The following is a 17,772-nucleotide window of genomic DNA, read 5'->3' on the forward strand; positions in this document are numbered from 1 at the left end:
GTGGCAGCTTTAGAAAGGGCTTCTACTGACAGGCTTCATCATGGTTATGCCATATATCTTGACTTTCACCCTTCTAACCCCATACAGAAATGTGTATTTAAAAGGGAACCTGGGTGAATCCTTGGAGTAGTCGCTGGCAGGTAGTCTGGGCAGGCAGAAATGGTCATTTTGCAGGGTTGGTACCAGGAAGAAAGTCAAAGGACAAAAGTGGAAAACAGAAAAGCAAAGGTCAGAACGAGATAAATAAAGGCTGAGAAACAACTGAAGTTAACCAGATCTAGCATCCACTATAACTGGCAATTGGAGACTGAGACTCAGGAAAATAAAATCTGACAGCAAGGGGAAATTTTTAACAAGCTAGGAGTTAACCCAAAATCCCAAGAGTAAAACAGGGTTTCATATAAGTAAAGGAAGAGGAAATAAAGGGGACAGGTACTGCCATGGATGTTTCACCTCCCATCACGATGACCTTTGCACACGCTCATTAGATGCTTCAATACAAAATATAGGGTTATTGCTACTAATGTACATGTGCATTTACTGAAACGGGAAGTTATAGACTAAAAAAAAGCTACAGTCACCAGTGTGAAAAAAGAAAGACTTTTTGTTTTTTATATTTAATAAACATAAAAAAATAGAAAAAAAAATCATTACAAATAAAAAGATGTTTAATACAAATACCTGATTTAATTAATACATCATTTTCTGATGAGACATTTCTCTTAATATTACAGCACAATCTTCATCTTCAATAGGAACCATTTTAATTCTTGAAAACTTATTCTGGCAGAACACCAGTAGGGTAAATCACGGTGGAGACGCAGCCAGCAGTAAAATAAAGCACATTTTATAGGCACAGGGATACTTATAAGGCAGTATGCAGCGAGCCAATGCTCCGAGCCACTGATACTTTGTCTATTCTATTATATAGCATTGATTTCTGCTCCTCATTGTATGAACAATAGACACAGGATGTAACAACATTTCTAGGAATTTCAGCCGAAGCTAATTTTTACCAGCTTCAGGAGAAACATCTGCAGATAAATGTGGGTGGTTTGCTCCGAGCATTGGATGCGCACCAACAGGATCCTGAGAAAGCTGTCACTGAACCAAGCAGTCTATAACCGAAATATTGGAAAATTTCATAGCAAATTCTTATTAAAACCACCAGAAAAATATAATAAGGGCTCCTGGACGCTGCTCCCGTTACCGACCAATGCTGCATGTGAATGCCTGTGACTCCTATATATGAAATTGTAGGGATTATAGGTCGCACCTGACAGGTCTCAGTTTCATCTGATACATGTCCATTTCCTACATGAGAATTCGTTACACAGTATAGGAGATATACAGACAGTGCATTGGTGATGCTCAATGATGGCCCCATCTCACGCATTGGTTATTCTTGTCGAGTTGGGAAGAAATAACTGGTTTGAGCACTTCCCAAACTTGAGTCCTTCATGCACGACCACGTCAACCCATCACGGCATCCGGAATGATGCAGTAGTGAAGTGTGAACCTTCAGGGTTGGACTGGCCAACAGATTCCTCCAGTATGTGCAAGGAGAAAGATTACAATTAAAGATCAGGGAATTGATTCGAGATTAATCAATTTGGACTCAAATTTTGCACAAAAAAAAATTTGATTTTTTAATACAAACTCATCCAGCTCTCACCCGTCCTGCTCCAATCATCTTCTTCTGTATGGTCTGGTGTGGTCGTCACCGGGCCATGTTCAGAGTTTTTTGCTGCTCGGCATCTTTGGTGTCTTATTGTGCCATGAAAATACAATATAAAGCATTCTACTCTGCAGTCTCTACAGACACCAAAGAATAATATACAGTGGGGCAAAAAAGTATTTAGTCAGTCAGCAATAGTGCAAGTTCCACCACTTAAAAAGATGAGAGGCGTCTGTAATTTACATCATAGGTAGACCTCAACTATGGGAGACAAACTGAGAAAAAAAAATCCAGAAAATCACATTGTCTGTTTTTTAAACAATTTATTTGCATATTATGGTGGAAAATAAGTATTTGGTCAGAAACAAACAATCAAGATTTCTGGCTCTCACAGACCTGTAACTTCTTCTTTAAGAGTCTCCTCTTTCCTCCACTCATTACCTGTAGTAATGGCGCCTGTTTAAACTTGTTATCAGTATAAAAAGACACCTGTGCACACCCTCAAACAGTCTGACTCCAAACTCCACTATGGTGAAGACCAAAGAGCTGTCAAAGGACACCAGAAACAAAATTGTAGCCCTGCACCAGGCTGGGATGACTGAATCTGCAATAGCCAACCAGCTTGGAGTGAAGAAATCAACAGTGGGAGCAATAATTAGAAAATGGAAGACATACAAGACCACTGATAATCTCCCTCGATCTGGGGCTCCACGCAAAATCCCACCCCGTGGGGTCAGAATGATCACAAGAACGGTGAGCAAAAATCCCAGAACCACGCGGGGGGACCTAGTGAATAAACTGCAGACAGCTGGGACCAATGTAACAAGGCCTACCATAAGTAACACACTACGCCACCATGGACTCAGATCCTGCAGTGCCAGACGTGTCCCACTGCTTAAGCCAGTACATGTCCAGGCCTGGCTGAAGTTTGCTAGAGAGCATTTGGATGATCCAGAGGAGTTTTGGGAGAATGTCCTATGGTCTGATGAAACCAAACTGTAACTGTTTGGTAGAAACACAACTTGTCGTGTTTGGAGGAAAAAGAATACTGAGTTGCATCCATCAAACACCATACCTATTGTAAAGCATGGTGGTGGAAACATCATGCTTTGGGGCTGTTTCTCTGCAAAGGGGCCAGGACGACTGATCCGGGTACATGAAAGAATGAATGGGGCCATGTATCGTGAGATTTTGAGTGCAAACCTCCTTCCATCAGCAAGGACATTGAAGATGAAACGTGGCTGGGTCTTTCAACATGACAATGATCCAAAGCACACCGCCAGGGCAATGAAGGAGTGGCTTCGTAAGAAGCATTTCAAGGTCCTGGAGTGGCCTAGCCAGTCTCCAGATCTCAACCCTATAGAAAACCTTTGGAGGGAGTTGAAAGTCCGTGTTGCCAAGCGAAAAGCCAAAAAACATCACTGCTCTAGAGGAGATCTGCATGGAGGAATGGGCCAACATACCAACAACAGTGTGTGGCAACCTTGTGAAGACTTACAGAAAACGTTTGACCTCTGTCATTGCCAACAAAGGATATATTACAAAGTATTGAGATGAAATTTTGTTTCTGACCAAATACTTATTTTCCACCATAATATGCAAATAAAATGTTAAAAAAACAGACAATGTGATTTTCTGGATTTTTTTTCTCAGTTTGTCTCCCATAGTTGAGGTCTACCTATGATGTAAATTACAGACGCCTCTCATCTTTTTAAATGGTGGAACTTGCACTATTGCTGACTGACTAAATACTTTTTTGCCCCACTGTATATAAAAATATTCATCTGCTGCTCACCTATCACTTCATAGAGTCCCACTCCAATCTCATCGTCTTCTTTGGTCTGGTCACTGATCGGGTCGTCATTGGGCCATCTTCTTTATCTCCGATGCTCAACATCTTCAGCGTCTCTTCTGCTGATTAGACCACGACTTCATGCTGTCCTGATGTATGTCATAGCTTAGTTAGATCCTGGGCTCCGACAATAACAAAAGATAGCCACACAAAGACTGTGCAAGCAACCGGCCCAAAGAAGATGATCAAAACGGAACGGGGCTCTGTAAAGTGATAAGTGAGGTACAGTATATATATACCTATGGTTGGTGCAAGGAATCTTGGTAAGATACCTGGAACAAGTGTAAGAGAGTGTACAATGGAACATGAGATGTACAACATTTGTGATTGGAGACTGCCATCTGACTGCTCAAAAGGAACCCTGCGGAACTAGAAGAAAAAGGAAGTGTTGCAGGGAGGATGAGTACAAAGACAGCACAGGGCCAGGTGACTTCTGTGACACTGCTCTCCGATATAAAAGACCAGACTGGCAAGGCGGGAATCAGTTTGTTGCCAATAAGTGAGACTAGAAGGATATGTGATGAGAGAGATGTAGCAGATGAGTTAACAGTATGGCTTCTGGGGTGTGACAATGGTTTAGACACAAAAGACAGACTACTCCTGTCAAGATCTGTAGCCCCGCCCTGCGCAGGTCATGACCCACGAGCCAGACTGCGTCTGTCAAGACCTCAGAGCTAGCCAAAGCCAGTCAAGACCCACGAACCAGACTACAACTGTCCAGACCCGAGGCTCAGCCATCATCTGTCCTTGCCTGGTGGATGGCCATCGCAGGTCAAGCACTGACGTCCACTCCGGTGATCAGGAGGCGCGAGTGAACCGGGCCGTTACTTCCTATGCAGACGTACGGTATAGGGTTCCATCTGGGGTAGTGCAGTAGACAGGATGGGGAACGGCCAGTGGGAGGAAGGCCCAAAAAGCTTTAACTGACTTTGTTAGAAGGACTTGCGGCCTAGCGGTAAAAGGTGGGGACCCCCGTTAGAGCCTGTAACATGAGTGGAACCACGTTAATGACACCTCGTTCCCTGTGAATGCTACACTCGCTGGGAATCAGACAGAGATGGAAGAGGAATTCTGCTGTACAAGTTATATTGTGCTTGAAGTCAACTTTTCTAATATTGTATCCTGAGATATTCTGTTCTCACATGATTTCTTTCCTATACAAAATGGCCGCTCCCTAGATCTGTGTTAAGAAGAATAAATTGTTTAGTTAATTACTTTCCATCCCAGTAACCCGCTTACATGATCACCCTAGTTTATCCTTCTTCCCACACCTACTTCTGATGTACGTAATCAGCCACTCCAGCTCCACAAATTGGCTGTAAATCTATAGTGCAACCTCCGGTCATTGAATAACACCTGGACTCATTCACAGATCATAAAAAGTTAAAGTCAACAGGAATAAATGACAACAACAAGAACCAAAAGTTTGTACGGTAAGAAATAGTCAACAACCCTGGCGGACAGAAAAGGGCCCCTGTGCAAGAACAGTATATGGTCCCTTTGTAGCCCAAGAGCTCCTAAAATTGCACCTGCTTTGGAGGTAGAAATGGGCCCCCTTTCCTCTTGGGGCCCCTGTGCATCTGCATAGGTTGCACCAATGGTATGTCTGCCCCTGGTCAACACACATTGATGCCTTCTCCACCTGCTGATGATTACACGTAGGTGAGGTTCGGTCCAGGGCTTCTTAAAAAGTGAGGTGTACGCGTATTGTTAGTGGTGAAGATAAACCATTCTCTCATATAGCAAGAAAAATTATACATTTCTAAAATTTTTTACTATTCTAATGGCCTCAGGGGGGGGGGCAAATGAAAGATACAGATGTAGTTTTTGGCAAACAATCGGCAAGTCAGAGCAATTGGCAGCACTATCAGCAGGTCAGCGCAATCAGCAGCATTATCAGCAAGTCAGCACAATCGGCAGCACTATTAGCAGCATTATCAGCAAGTCAGCACAATCGGCAGCGCTATCAGCAAGTCAGCACAATTGGCAAAGCTATCAGCAAGCCAGTTCAATCAGCAGCATTGTCAGCAAGTCAGCACAATTGACATCGCTATTAGCAAGGCAGTGCAATCAGCAGTGCTTTCAGAAAGTTATAGTAGTACAATTTGCAGCACAACCAGCAAGTCAGCGCAGTCAGCAGCATTATCAGCAAGTCAGCACAATTGGCAGCACTATCAGCAAGTCAGCAGCATTATCAGTAAGTCAGCACAATCAGCAGCATCATCAGCAAGTGAGCACAATCGGCAGCACTATCAGCAAGTCAGCACAATCGGTAAAGCTATCAGCAAGCCGGTCCAATCAGCAGCATTGTCAGCAAGTCAGCACAACTGACATCGCTATTAGCAAGTCAGTGCAATCAGCAGTGCTTTCAGAAAGTTACAGTAGTACAATTGGCAGCACAACCAGCAAGTCAGCGCAGTCAGCAGCATTATCAGCAAGTCAGCACAAATGGCAGCACTATCAGCAAGTCAGCACAATCAGTAACATTATCAGTAAGTCAGCACAATCGGCAGCGCTATCAGCAAGTCTGCACAATCGGCAGCGCTATCAGCAAGTCTGCACAATCGGCAGCGCTATCAGCAAGTCAGCACAATCGGCAGCGCTATCAGAAAGGCAGCGTCATCAGCAGCACTATCAGAAAGCCAGCAGAATATGCTGCTAATGTTCTGCCTGTAAATAGAAAACGAGGTCTATAAATACAGCGCACGGCACGGTGGCTTTTAGTTTTTTATTATTTGCGTCACGTGAACACTGAGATAAAATTAAAACTAAAATTGAATTGCTTCTAATTGATTCACATTTGCTACAATTTTTATTGTGATTCGATTTACTCAAATCTAGAAAATTGTCAGACGACTCGATGCAATTTAGCTGGATTTGTTTTATGACCGGGAGAGGGTTAACAGAATAAATTTGATATTTCCTGGTTCAATCAGAGCGAATCTGGTGAATTAGACGTTTGGCAGATTCGCTCATCTCAATTAAAAGCTCAAATTCCTCAAAAAAACTGAAGCTGAATCAAAAACAGATTTGTCTTTGAGAATTTAATTCAACTTTCAGATTCTCGTCATTCAAGTAAAGGTGACCTTGGAGAAATTACATCCGTTATTACCATTGGAACCACAATGTGAATGGTCTTTGTAGCGACGCGTTATATGGCAGTAAGTAATGTCCACAACTTCTCCAGAACCTTGTAGTTACAGCCTATGGGCTTGAAGAACCCAACCAGGAAATCACCTCAAATGGAACCCACAATCGCAGAAAGTAATGTCCTCTTAGGAGCCAAGTGCACTAATTTTCAAGGGGATGGTCTTCTCAAAGAGGTGGTCTTTTGGAGTGGTTTTACTGGATATTATTTCTACCGGCTTCCAAAATCAACCACAAACCATCTTTTACAACCCCCCTAATAGGTTGCTTCTTTGAGAACACGACCTCCGATCTATACAAAACCAAATTCTAATTTGTGAAAACAACCCAATTTCCAAAAACTTTGCCCCACGATTTAAGATGTGAAGAAAACCAGCATGCGATGATCTGGGAATCTCTTATAACCATATTTTATTCACAGCAGAACCTGGAACAGATCAGAAGTTGAACATTGGGCATTTTCCATTTAATTTGAAAAAATTATCGTATTTAGAAAATGATGGCGGAGACACGTCTCAAAAAAGGGTGGGAACGGGTTAACAAAAAGAGGTAAAAGTCAGTGGTACTAACAAAAAAACAGCCGGAGCTCAATTATCTACTAAGTCGGTAGAAGAAGAGCATGTAGAGAGGCAGAGTCTCTCAGTAGCAAAGATGGTTAGAGGTCACCAATCTGTGAACAACTAAGTCTAAATATTATGAAAAGAATTTCAGAAAAATGTTCCTCAACGTAAAATTACAAAGACTTTGAATATCTCAACATCTACAGAACAAAATATCATCAGAGGATTCAAAGATTCCGGAGAAATCCTTGTGCACAAGTGACAAGGCCTAAAGTCAGTATTATATGCTTGTGATCTACAGGTCCTCAGGTGGAAGACAGGCATGATTCGGTCATGCAAATCACTGCATAGCCTCAACAATACTTCCAGAAATCAGTGTCTGGGAACAAAATTCGCCATGAAATCCACAAAAGTAAGGGAAAGATCCATCTTGTAAATAAGAAGCCATATATCAGCACAATTCAAATATGCTGCCGACTTCTCTGCATCAAAGCTCATTTATAATGGAAAAAGAAGATGAAATGTCCAATTGTTCTGTTTTCAAATGAATGAAAATGTGAATTTTTTTTGTGGAAGCTGTGTCCTGCAGACTTAGGAAGAGAGTGACCATCCATCTTGTTATTGAGGAGAGGGACCATCCAGCTTGTTATTGAGGAGAGGGACCATCCAGCTTGTTATTAAGGAGAGGGACCATCCAGCTTGTTTTTGAGGAGAGGGACCATCCAGCTTGTTATTGAGGAGAGGGACCATCCAGCTTGTTATTGAGGAGATGGACCATCCAGCTTGTTATTCAGGAGAGGGCCCATCCAGCTTGTTATTGAGGAGAGGGGCCATCCAGCTTGTTATTGAGGAGAGGGACCATCCAGCTTGTTATCGAGGAGAGGGACCATCCAGCTTGTTATAGAGGAGAGGGACCTGTCATGATTCCAATGGCAGGGAATCACAAAAGGACAAGCACCAACGAGCTCTAGGGTGATGGAACCTGAGCTGACCGCGACCCTAAACCTGAACACACAAATAACAATAGCCGGGGAACGTGCCTACGTTGATCCTAGACGTCTCGCACCAGCCGAAGATCTAACTTCCCCTATTAGAAGAAACACAGACCTCTCTTGCCTCCAGAGAAATACCCCACAGAAATAGCAGCCCCCCACATATAATGACGGTGAAATGAGAGGAAGGCACATACACAGTATGAAAACAGATTCAGCAAAATGAGGCCCGCTAAAACTAGATAGCAGAGGATACAAAAGTAAACTGCGCGGTCAGCAAAAAACCCTTCAAAAAACCATCCTGTAATTACTTGAACTCATGTTCCAACTCATGGAACATGAGGAGCAATTACAGCCCGCTAGAGCAACCAGCAGCAAAGAAACAATTATATGCAAGCTGGACAAGACAAAAATAAAGCAAAACGTGGAACAAGAAAATCAAAAACTTAGCTTGTCCTGAAGATTACTGAAGCCAGAAGCTGAGGTAACAAAACACTCTGATAACCTTGATAGCCGGCGGGGAAATGACAAGAAAGCCCGGTTAAATAGGAAACTCCCAAATCCTAATAGAACAGGTGGACACCAGAGACAGCAGAACACAAATCACCCAGTACCATCAGTAACCACCAGAGGGAGCCCAAAAACAGAACTCACAACAGTACCCCCCCCTTGAGGAGGGGTCACCGAACCCTCACGAGAACCACCAGGGCGACCAGGATGAGCCCTATGAAAAGCGCGGACCAAATCATCAGCATGAACATCAGAGGCAACCACCCAAGAATTATCCTCCTGACCATAACCCTTCCACTTGACCAATTATTGGAGTTTCCGTCTGGAAACACGAGAATCCAAGATCTTCTCCACAACATACTCCAATTCTCCCTCCACCAGCACCGGAGCAGGAGGCTCAAGCGAAGGAACAACAGGTACCTCATACCTCCGCAACAACGACCGATGGAACACATTATGAATAGCAAACGATGCCGGGAGATCCAAACGAAACGACACAGGGTTAAGAATTTCCAAGATCCTATAAGGACCGATGAACCGAGGCTTGAACTTAGGAGAAGAGACCTTCATAGGAACAAAACGAGAAGACAACCACACCAAGTCCCTAACACGAAGTCGAGGACCCACGCGGCGACGGCGATTAGCAAACTGCTGAGCCTTCTCCTGGGACAACTTCAAATTGTCCACCACATGACTCCAAATCTGATGCAACCTATCCACCACCATGTCCACTCCAGGACAATCAGAAGGCTCCACCTGACCAGAGGAAAAACGAGGATGAAACTCCGAATTACAAAAGAAAGGAGAAACCAAGGTAGCAGAACTAGCCCGATTATTAAGGGCAAACTCGGCCAGCGGCAAAAAGGTAACCCAGTCATCCTGATCAGCAGAAACAAAACACCTCAAATAAGTTTCCAAGGTCTGATTAGTTCGCTCCGTCTGGCCATTCGTCTGAGGGTGGAATGCAGACGAAAAGGACAAATCCATGCCCATCTTAGCACAGAACGTCCGCCAAAATCTAGACACAAACTGGGATCCCCTGTCAGAAACGATGTTCTCCGGAATCCCATGCAAACGAACCACGTTCTGGAAAAACAGAGGGACCAACTCAGAGGAGGAAGGCAACTTAGGCAAGGGTACAAGATGAACCATTTTAGAAAAGCGGTCACACACAACCCAGATGACGGACATTTTTTGAGAGACAGGGAGATCCGAAATAAAGTCCATGGAAATGTGCGTCCAAGGCCTCTTCGGGATAGGCAAAGGTGACAACAATCCACTGGCTCGAGAACAGCAAGGCTTAGCCCGAGCACAAACCTCACAAGACTGCACAAAAGAACGCACATCCCTCGACAAGGAAGGCCACCAAAAAGACCTGGCCACCAAGTCTCTAGTACCAAATATTCCAGGATGACCTGCCAACGCAGAAGAATGGACCTCGGAGATGACTCTACTGGTCCAACTATCCGGAACAAACAGTCTCTCAGGCGGACAACGATCAGGTTTACCCGCCTGAAACTCCTGCAAAGCACGTCGCAAGTCTGGGAAGACGGCCGACAAAATCACCCCATCCCTAAGGATACCAGTGGGCTCAGAATTTCCAGGGGAGTCAGGCACAAAACTCCTAGAAAGAGCATCCGCCTTCACATTCTTTGAACCTGGCAGGTATGAAACCACAAAATTGAAACGAGAGAAAAACAGTGACCAACGAGCCTGTCTAGGATTCAGACGCCTGGCAGACTCAAGGTAAATCAGATTTTTGTGATCAGTCAAGACCACCACATGATGTCTAGCACCCTCCAGCCAATGACGCCACTCCTCAAATGCCCACTTCATGGCCAAAAGTTCCCGATTACCCACATCATAATTCCGCTCAGCGGGCGAAAATTTTCTAGAAAAGAACGCACATGGCTTCATCACCGAGCAATCGGAGCTTCTCTGTGACAAAACCGCCCCCACTCCAATCTCGGAAGCATCAACCTCAACTTGGAAAGGAAGCGAAACATCAGGCTGACGCAACACAGGAGCAGAAGAAAACCGGCGTTTAAGTTCCTGAAAGGCCTCCACAGCCGCAGGAGACCACTCAGCAACATCAGCACCCTTCTTAGTCAAATCCGTCAAAGGCTTAACAACACTAGAAAAATTAGTTATAAAACGACGATAGAAATTAGCAAAGCCCAAGAACTTCTGCAAACTCTTAAGAGATGCAGGCTGCGTCCAGTCACAAATAGCCCGAACCTTGACGGGATCCATCTCAATAGTAGAAAGGGAAAAAATATACCCCAAGAAAGAAATCTTCTGGACTCCAAAGAGACACTTTGAGCCCTTTACAAACAAGGAATTAGCCCGCAGGACCTGAAACACCTTCCTGACCTGCTGAACATGAGACTCCCAGTCATCAGAAAAAACCAAAATATCATCCAAATACACAATCATAAATTTATCCAGATATTCACGGAAAATATCGTGCATAAAGGACTGGAAGACTGAAGGAGCATTAGAAAGTCCGAAAGGCATTACCAAATACTCAAAATGGCCCTCAGGCGTATTAAATGCGGTTTTCCACTCATCACCTTGCTTTATTCGTATAAGATTATACGCACCCCGGAGATCAATCTTAGTGAACCATTTAGCCCCCTTAATGCGAGCAAACAAATCAGTCAACAAAGGCAAAGGATACTGATATTTTACGGTAATCTTATTCAAAAGACGATAATCTATACAAGGTCTCAAGGACCCATCTTTCTTGGCCACGAAAAAAAAACCTGCTCCCAAAGGGGACGAAGATGGACGGATATGTCCCTTTTCCAAGGACTCCTTAACATAATCCCGCATAGCAGTATGCTCTGGCACTGACAGATTGAACAAACGACCTTTAGGAAATTTACTACCAGGAATTAAATCTATAGCACAATCGCAATCCCTGTGAGGAGGAAGCAAACTGAGCTTAGGCTCCTCAAAAACATCCCGATAATCCGACAAAAATACAGGAACCTCAGAAGGAGTAGATGAAGCGATAGAAATCGGAGGTGCATCATCATGAACCCCCTGACATCCCCAGCTTAACACAGACATTTTTTTCCAGTCAAGGACTGGATTATGAGTTTGTAACCATGGCAGACCAAGTACTAGAACATCATGTAAATTATACAATACCAGGAAGCGAATCACCTCCTGATGAACGGGAGTCATACGCATGGTCACTTGTGTCCAGTACTGAGGTTTATTCATAGCCAAAGGTGTAGAGTCAATTCCCTTCAAAGGAATAGGGACTTCCAGAGGCTCCAGACTAAACCCACAGCGATTGGCAAATGACCAATCCATAAGACTCAGGGCAGCGCCTGAATCCACATAGGCATCGACGGAAATGGATGATAATGAACAAATCAGAGTCACAGACAGAATGACCTTAGACTGTAACGTACTAATGGCAACAGACTTATCAACCTTTTTTGTGCGTTTAGAGCATGCTGATATAACATGAGCTGAATCACCACAATAAAAGCACAACCCATTTTTCCGCCTATAGTTTTGCCGTTCACTTCTAGACTGAACTCTATCACATTGCATTGTCTCAAGTGCCTGTTCAGAAGACACCGCCAAATGGTGCACAGGTTTGCGCTCCCGTAAACGCCGATCAATCTGAATAGCCATAGTCATAGACTCATTCAGACCCGTAGGCGCAGGGAACCCCACCATAACATCTTTAATGGCCTCAGAAAGGCCATCTCTGAACTTTGCAGCCAAGGAGCACTCATTCCACTGAGTAAGCACTGACCATTTCCGAAATTTTTGACAATATATTTCTGCTTCATCTTGCCCCTGAGAGAGAGCTAATAAAGCTTTTTCAGCCTGAATCTCTTGGTTAGGTTCCTCATAGAGCAAACCCAATGCCAGAAAAAACGCATCCACATTAAGCAACGCAGGATCCCCTGGTGCCAATGCAAATGCCCAATTTTGAGGGTCACCCCGCAGGAAAGATATAATAATCTTAACCTGCTGAGCAGGGTCTCCAGAAGAGCGAGATTTCAAAGAAAGGTACAGCTTGCAATTGTTCCTAAAATTCAGAAAACTAGATCTATCTCCAGCAAAGAACTCTGGAATAGGAATTCTAGGTTCAGACATAGGAGCATGTACAACAAAATCTTGTATATTTTGAACCTTAGCAGCAAGATTATTCAAGCTGGAAGCTAAACTCTGGACGTCCATGATAAACAGCTAAGGTCAGAGCCATTCAAGGATTAAGAGGAGGAAAAAAAAAAAAAAAATCAGCCAGGCTGCAATTAGGGCTAGGCAGCAACCTCAGAGGGGGAAAAAAAAAACTTCCTCAGACTACTTTTCCTCCTACTTCAGCCCAAACATTTTGGGCCGGCTATACTGTCATGATTCCAATGGCAGGGAATCACAAAAGGACAAGCACCAACGAGCTCTAGGGTGATGGAACCTGAGCTGACCGCGACCCTAAACCTGAACACACAAATAACAATAGCCGGGGAACGTGCCTACGTTGATCCTAGACGTCTCGCACCAGCCGAAGATCTAACTTCCCCTATTCACCTCTCTTGCCTCCAGAGAAATACCCCACAGAAATAGTAGCCCCCCACATATAATGACGGTGAAATGAGAGGAAGGCACATACACAGTATGAAAACAGATTCAGCAAAATGAGGCCCGCTAAAACTAGATAGCAGAGGATACAAAAGTAAACTGCGCGGTCAGCAAAAAACCCTTCAAAAAACCATCCTGTAATTACTTGAACTCATGTTCCAACTCATGGAACATGAGGAGCAATTACAGCCCGCTAGAGCAACCAGCAGCAAAGAAACAATTATATGCAAGCTGGACAAGACAAAAATAAAGCAAAACGTGGAACAAGAAAATCAAAAACTTAGCTTGTCCTGAAGATTACTGAAGCCAGAAGCTGAGGTAACAAAACACTCTGATAACCTTGATAGCCGGCGGGGAAATGACAAGAAAGCCCGGTTAAATAGGAAACTCCCAAATCCTAATAGAACAGGTGGACACCAGAGACAGCAGAACACAAATCACCCAGTACCATCAGTAACCACCAGAGGGAGCCCAAAAACAGAACTCACAACAGGGACCATCCAGCTTGTTATTGAGAAGAGGGACCATCCAGCTTGTTATTGAGGAGAGTGACCATCCAGCTTGTTATTCAGAAGAGGGATCATCCAGCTTGTAATTGAGGAGAGGTATCATCCAGCTTGTTATTGAGGAGAGGGACCATCCAGCTTGTTATTGAAGAGAGGGACCATCCAGCTTGTTATTGAAGAGAGGGACCATCCAGCTTGTTATTGAGAAGAGGGACCATTCAGCTTGTTATTGAGGAGAGGGACCATCCAGCTTGTTATTGAGGAGAGGGACCATCCAGCTTGTTATTCAGAAGAGGGATCATCCAGCTTGTAATTGAGGAGAGGTATCATCCAGCTTGTTATTGAGGAGAGGGACCATCCAGCTTGTTATTGAAGAGAGGGACCATCCAGCTTGTTATTGAGAAGAGGGACCATCCAGCTTATTATTGACGAGAGGGACCATCCAGCTTGTTATTGAGGAGAGGGACCATCCAGCTTGTTATTGAGGAGATGGACCATCCAGCTTGTTATTCAGGAGAGGGCCCATCCAGCTTGTTATTGAGGAGAGGGGCCATCCAGCTTGTTATCGAGGAGAGGGACCATCCAGCTTGTTATCGAGGAGAGGGACCATCCAGCTTGTTATAGAGGAGAGGGACCATCCAGCTTGTTATTGAGGAGAGGGACCATCCAGCTTGTTATTGAAGAGAGGGACCATCCAGCTTGTTATTGAGGAGAGGTACCATCCAGCTTGTTATTGAAGAGAGGGACCATCCAGCTTGTTATTGAGAAGAGGGACCATCCAGCTTATTATTGACGAGAGGGACCATCCAGCTTGTTATCGAGGAGAGGGACCATCCAGCTTGTTATCGAGGAGAGGGACCATCCAGCTTGTTATAGAGGAGAGGGACCATCCAGCTTGTTATTGAGGAGAGGGACCATCCAGCTTGTTATTGAGGAGAGGGACCATCCAGCTTGTTATTCAGAAGAGGGATCATCCAGCTTGTAATTGAGGAGAGGTACCATCCAGCTTGTTATTGAGGATTGGGACCATCCAGCTTGTTATTGAGGAGAGGGACCATCCAGCTTGTTATTGAAGAGAGAGACCATCCAGCTTGTTATTGAGAAGAGGGACCATCCAGCTTGTTATTGAGGAGAGGGACCATCCAGCTTGTTATTGAGGAGAGGGACCATCCAGCTTGTTATTCAGAAGAGGGATCATCCAGCTTGTAATTGAGGAGAGGTATCATCCAACTTGTTATTGAGTAGAGGGACCATCCAGCTTGTTATCGAGGAGAGGGACCATCCAGCTTGTTATAGAGGAGAGGGACCATCCAGCTTGTTATTGAGGAGAGGGACCATCCAGCTTGTTATTAAGGAGAGGGACCATCCAGCTTGTTATTCAGAAGAGGGATCATCCAGCTTGTAATTGAGGAGAGGTACCATCCAGCTTGTTATTGAGGAGAGGGACCATCCAGCTTGTTATTGAGGAGAGGGACCATCCAGCTTGTTATTGAGGAGAGGGACCATCCAGCTTGTTTTTGAGGAGAAGGACCATCCAGCTTGTTATTGAGGAGAGGGGCCATCCAGCTTGTTATTCAGAAGAGGGATCATCCAGCTTGTAATTGAGGAGAGGTACCATCTGTTAGGGGTCGAGTTCCCGCTTCTGCACAGGGGGAATCTCGAGCCACTTCCGCTGCGGTCTCCCATTCTTGTCCAGCCGCAGTGGAGCCTGCTCAGCAAGGACGTCGGTCCCAGCGTCTTGCTCATTCTCACTCTGTTCTGAGAGTTAGTGCTGCTTCTCCAGTCTCTGCCTTTAAAGTCAGTGCTGGTCAGCAGCGAGCGGACTTCTCTGGGACTAAGTCCTTGTCTGCATGTACTGAGCATGCCCAGCGTAAGGTCTCCCGTTGGAGATCGAGGGTCATGTGCTCAGGCTCTGCAGCACATTCCATTGGTCCTCTTGGCAGGTCCTAGAAGGGCAAAAGTGCTGCGGCCACTTCCTGTGCTGCTGTTATATAAACTGCGCATGACCGCACGGCCATGCGCTAGTATTGTTTTACAATTGCTTATGTGTGTATGTTGTGAGTGCAAGTCGTCCTTGGAAACCCCTACCCTATTGAATGTCTGTTCGCGGAAGGTGTATGGCTGCTACCTAGCGCCCGACTTAGCCTACAGCACTAACACACATCACAGCGTCCTGTAGCTGTGCCTGCCAGTACGGCGCCGTGCGCCTGCCTTGCGCTTTCCATACCCGAGTCTGGGTGGTTAGTGGCGTCCGTTAGTGCGGCATCGCTCGCACTCTTGTGCACAGATTGCTTAAGGTTCTCTACACACCCAGTTGCGGTGTTACGCCAGCAAGGGTCTAATCGGGCTCCAATCCCTTCTGGGGTTAAGTCCGCTGACCACTTGCTCGCGCACTAGTGCGGTACTGCGGTCCTGTGAATTAACAGGATCGCTTTCTTCACGCTGGGTGAGGTTTAACCCACGCGTGTATACTTTAGTGTACCGCCATATTGTCTGCTAATTGCTAGCAGCAGGTTCTCACCTGCACGGTGGACCCCGGACTGCGAACGCACCTTTATCATCTGTCTTGGTGCGTTCCGCCAGTCCTAACAGAATACTAGCGCCAGGGTCTGGCTAGTAAAATGGCGGACGATCAGCGTTTACAGCGGTACATCCAGCAGCTGGAGGGAAGGTTGGCGGCTTTTGAGCGTTCAACCTCAGCTGTGGATGTTACTGCTGTCGCTGTTCAGGCTGCAAGTGTGGCTGCAGCTACCTTGTCCACTGCCGCTCCTGTACCGACGCTATCTCGCCTCCCGCTACCAGAGAAATTTTCTGGTGACAGAAAGTCCTGTAGGGGTTTCGTGAGTCAGTGCTCAATACATCTCGAGCTTCTGGCCTCTCGTTTCCCTACAGAGCGGGCTAAGGTGGGCTTTATAATTTCCTTATTGTCGGACAGGGCGTTGCAGTGGGCTACGCCGCTGTGGGAGCGTGGCGATCATGTGGTGCAGAGTGCTCCGTTATTCCTGAGCACTCTGAAACAGGTCTTTCTTGGACCTCGTGTCACCCATGACACGGCGCTCCAACTGTTGGCACTGACTCAGGGCTCGTCCTTGGTCAGCCTTTTTGCCGTCCATTTCCGCACTCTGGCATCTGAGCTGGAGTGGTCGGATAAAGCCCTTATCCCTATATTTTGGAGGGGGCTGGCTGACCACGTTAAGGACGCTCTGGCCACTAGGGAGATTCCCGCCACACTGGAGGAGTTAATAGCAGTATCTACTCGCATTGACCGCCGTTTTCACGAGCGGAGGTTAGAGCGAGCCCAGTGTAGGCAGAGGTTTCGGCTGGCTCCCACCTTCGCCAAACCTTTGGAATCTCCAGTTCAGGCTCCTGAGGTTCAGGAACCTAAGGTGGTGTCACGAGCGGGATCTAAGTCCCAGACTGCTCGTGCACTCCAGGGTTGCCAGGTTTGCCAACAGTCAGGACATCTTGCCACCAGATGTCATCAGCGGTCGAGGAAACGTCAGCGTCTAGTGGTAGTAGGTGGAGGTGCACTAGACACTGCGACGTTTGCCTCCAAATTGTCCTTTAAGGGGACAATTACCTTTGGCTCATCCTCCCACTCGGTAGACCTCTGCGTGGATTCTGGGGCGGAGGGCAATTTTATGTCTTCTGCCTTCGCCCAACGTCACGCAATACCCCTGGTTATGCTATCCCAACCAGTAACGGTACGAGTGGTGAATGGGTCGACACTCCCCGCACAGATAACACATCAGACCATCCCTGTTACTCTGTCCCTGTCGCCATCCCATCAGGAGATTATTTCTCTACTCGTCATTCCTGAGGGTATTGATGAGGTCCTGTTGGGGATACCTTGGCTACGGTACCACTCTCCTCACATCGAGTGGTCCTCAGGCAGAATTCTGGGATGGGGTGAATCATG

The sequence above is a fragment of the Ranitomeya imitator genome, chromosome 1 (genome assembly GCF_032444005.1).
Source record: "Ranitomeya imitator isolate aRanImi1 chromosome 1, aRanImi1.pri, whole genome shotgun sequence".
NCBI classification, from domain to species: Eukaryota; Metazoa; Chordata; class Amphibia; order Anura; family Dendrobatidae; genus Ranitomeya; species Ranitomeya imitator.